This window comes from Berghia stephanieae, chromosome 3 (genome assembly GCF_034508935.2).
Source record: "Berghia stephanieae isolate SIO BIC M18660-M18661 chromosome 3, UCSD_Bste_1.3, whole genome shotgun sequence".
Classification (NCBI taxonomy): Eukaryota; Metazoa; Mollusca; class Gastropoda; order Nudibranchia; family Aeolidiidae; genus Berghia; species Berghia stephanieae.
Window position 1 is genome coordinate 24,441,708 of NC_088362.1, and position 4,487 is coordinate 24,446,194.

Here is a 4,487-nt window from a genome sequence, read left to right on the forward strand (position 1 = left end):
CCCAAGTCAAGAATAAAAGACAAAATTGCCTGTAAAACAGCCAGAGATATCACTCTCCTGACTGGGCGGGGTTCCTGACCTCCCATAGTGAGCAGGGAGGCACTTACTGTGTCCTCTACCCCCTATATCTGTTTTCCAGCATGCTTTCTGTCTTTGTCTTGGGATGAGATTACTTGGTTTTGTCCTGGCCCTGGCCGAGAGTGAGAGGGAAACAGTCAAATATATTAGTTAGAATTTTGGGAGATGACATTTTTTTTCCTTGTAAATCATCTCTCTGTTATGCACTGTATTATTTTTGTTTACATGTTATATATATATGATTTGTAAATATTTGAGTGTATTCCTCTTACTCTTAGTTGGGACCTATGGGTGGGGTTCCTGACCTCCCATAGTGGGCAGGGAGGTACATACTGCGTCTTCTATCCCCTTATATGTTTTCCATGCTTTCTGTCTTTGTCTTGGAATGAGATTACTTGGTTTTGTCCTGGCCCTGGCTGGGAGGGAAACAGTCAAATGCATTGTTATTGTTTTGGGAGATGATATTTTTTTCCTTGTAAATCATATCTCTGTTATGTATTTGTTATTTTAAATGTATAATGTAAGCATTTGAGTGTATTCCTCTTTTTTGGATTTTGTGCTTATGTCCGGATGAGACTTATAGGTGATCTCAAACTAAGTACATTGTGGTATGCTCTTGGAATCTACATCTGATCCCTATTTATTCTCAGTTCCCCTTTGTCTTACTTTCTCTTTGCTGCTTTAATTGTAATTCTAGAACTTTTGACTATCCCATTTTCTTCCTTTTTACTGGCGCTGATATAACCTACATGTGTTGCAAGCGCCTTAAAACCCTTAAAAACAAACAAAAAACAATTAGTTGGGACCTGTGCTCGTGTGCGTCTGGATGAGACTTTAGGTGATCTCAAACTAAGTACTTTGATAGTGTGCTTTTGGAATCTACATCTCTGTTTCCTATTTGAACCAATTCCCCTTTGTCTTACCTTTTCTTGAGTGCTTTGTCATTCTAGAAGTTTTTACTGGCACTGATATGGTGAAAGCGCCATAAAACCCTTAAAAACAAACATCACTTTCCTGACAGCTGCTCTACTCTTAGCTTCAAAATGAATCGTCCACAACAAAAAATTTTAAAATTGTGGCATACAAGGTGTGGTTCAGAATTAAGTTTCCCTCTTCTTCTTCTTCTTCTAGTTTCCATGCCTGGTCCAGGCTTCAGATACTGCATGAATTATCTCTCTCCATTCCTCCCTGACTCTTGCTTTTTCAAACAGCTCTTGGATTGTTAGGTTGGTGAAGCCCTTCAGTTGGTCTATGAGTGTTTTTCTTTGTCTCCCCCGGGCGCGTTTACCAGGTATTTTTCCACAACTTGCCAGGTATTCATTCTTATCTTTCCTTACTATGTGTCCGAAAAAGGATAGTTGTCGATCCGCTATTAAGGGCATTAGTTTCCTTTGTTGGTATGTTTGTTTTAGCACTTCTTCGTTCGTTTTGTGTGCAAAATAATAAGCAATAATAAGCAATCTAGAACTACCAACATTTGAGACAATATGACGTCATTATTATATCTAAGAAATCTCGATGCCAAAGTTCAAGTATATTGGTTGTCGTGTCATAGACCTGTGACTGGGTGGGGTTCCTACCTCCCATAGTGGGCAGGGAGGTACTTATTGTGTCTTCTATCCCCCTATATTGTTTTCCAACTTGCATTCTGTCTTTGTCTTTGAATGAGATTGCTTGGTTTTGTCCTGGCCCTGGTCGGGGTCCTGGCTGGGAGGAAGACAGTCAAATGCATAGTTATTGTTTTGGGAGATGATATTTTTTCCGTTGTAAATCATCTCTCTGTTATGTATTATTATATTTGTTATAATTTATAATGTAAGCATTTGAGTGTGTTCCTCTTAGTGGGGGCCGTGCTTGTGTCCGGATGAGACTTATTGGTGATCTCAAACTAAGTACATTGAAGATATGCTCTTGGAATCTACCTCTGATCCCTATTTGTTCCCAGTTCCCCTTTGTCTTACTTTTTCTTGGATGCTTACTTTAATTGTAATTCTAGAACTTTTTACTACCCCATTTTCTTCCTTTTTACTGGCGCTGATATAACCTAAATGTGTTGCAAGCGCCATAAAACCCTTAAAAACAAAAAAAAAACAAAAAAAAACAAATAGACCTGTGACGTGGCAAGTACTTTTGCTCATTGTCCAATTATAATCAAAGGAAAATGGCAGAGCAAAACATTGATGCAACCTTCGCACGCTACGATGTTGGTGGTTGTCATCAAATTTTCAACTCTTCTCGACAAATCTGCTGTTGAAATACACAGAGTCCTTTGTAAAGTTTAAGAGCCCAATGCTGAATAATTCAAACTGGGTCAGGGAAGTTGGAGATCTGACAGCAGGATGAGGAACACACTGGGAGACCTCCTGTTGTCACTTGTGGTGATACTGTTGTGGGAACGATTGCTGCTGTGGAAGAAGATTCAAGAATAACCTAATTGTATGGACTTAAGTGAACTTTTTGGTTTGTCTATTGCAACCATTTACAGAATATTGACTAATGAACTTGGGCAAGAAAACTGCTTGATCGAGGTGTCGTTCTGCATCATGACAATGCATCTGTTCACAAGTCAGGAGTTCTGAACGAGCTTCTTGAGAGCGACCTGGGGGAATTGTTGGAACACCTGCCCTATTCACCTGAACTTGTCCCATGCGACTTCCATCTTTTCCCTAAGTTAAAATGAATGCTGCGAGGTCCACGATTTGAAGATGAGGGCCAGATTCAAGAGGTGATGAATGCAATCATGGCCTTGGACAAACAGCCACTTGTCACCATCTTCGAGCGTGGTGTACAGTGAATGCAGAAGTGAGTGGAACTAACAGGTCTTTTGTTGAATAGGCAATTGAATAAAGTTTCATTTGATCACTGATACCAAATACAAAGTTATTCATAATATTATGTGAGTTTAGCGTGACAGGGAAACTTAATTCTGAAAAATACTTCGTAATTATTGGGCCTACTTAGAGTAAGTCCCATCAACCGGGGGTTTCATCAGTGCTTGGCTTATTTAGAGTCCTGTCAACTGGGGTGACATCAGTGTTTGGCTTACTTAGAGAGTCCTGTCAATGTCAACTGGGGTGACATCAGTGTTTGGCTTACTTAAAGAGTCCTGTCAAGTGGGGTGACATCAGTGTTTGGCTTACTTAAAGAGTCCTGTCAAGTGGGGTGACATCAGTGTTTGGTTATGGAACATGCATGAAGTGGCTATCTTCAAGAGTGCATCCTCCATAACAATGCTGCAATAGCACCAGTTCCTGAATAGCAAAATGACTGAATCTCAAGGGGTTGAATTTAAAGTTAAAGTCTCGTTTCTGATGCAGTCAGAGCAGTCGATCCAAAATTTGAAGAATATAATCGATACCCAGTATTGCTGTGGGTGGGGTTCCTTACCTCCGATAGTGGGCAGGGAGGCACTTACTGTGTCTTCTATCCACCTATATCTGTTTTCCAAGATGCTTTCTGTCTTTGTCTTGGAATGAGATTACTTGGTTTTATCCAGGCCCTGGCTAGATACCCTAGCTGGGAGGGAAACAGTCAAATGTATAGTTAGTTTTGAGAGATATTTTTTTCACTTGTATTATGTTATGTATTATTATATTTGTTGTTTTGAATTTATAATGTAAGCATTTCAGTGTATTCCTCTTAGTGGGGACCTGTGCTCATGTCTGGATGAGACTTTTAGGTCATCTCAAACTAAGTACATTGATGGTATGCTCTTGGAATCTACACCAATTCCCTATTTGTAGCATTCCCCTTTGTCTTACCTTTTCTTGGGTGCTTTAATTGTAATTCTAGAACTTTTTACTAGCCCATATTCTCCCTTTTTACTGACCTAAATGTGTTGCAAGTGCCGTAAAACCCTTAAAAACAAACAGTATTGCTGGTCAACACCCAATAATGACAGAGTAAAAAGTCGATTCCGATACAGTCTCCCGGTAATTGAGTACACTTGTATTGCACATTTATTAGTATAATTAAAAATTCGCTTTCTGATGATAAACAGTATTTTTCCGGAATTGAAAATCCGGGATTGTCAGCTCAAATTTCAGGATGTCAAGATTTTGGCTTGAATCTGGGACAATCCTGGAAAATTCGAGATGTCTTGCAGATCTGTAGGATGCTAGTCTATTGCAAAGTACTTTCCACCAGATCTAACAGTCCCAGTTACCCATTCAAATCTAAGAGGACAGGGAGATTTTTAAAAATCTCAAATAGATCCTGGATCGATCTCATTCCCTTTGCTTGTGAAGGGAATGCTCTACCAACTGAGTTATCGGGACCCCGAGGACAGGAAAAGGTAAGATGATATAAGACAAGAAGATGAACAGGTGTAGATGACAGAATTCCAATAGAAATTAAATGAGAACTGGGACGATGAAAATAATGGAAATGAGTTGTTACACAGTTACTGA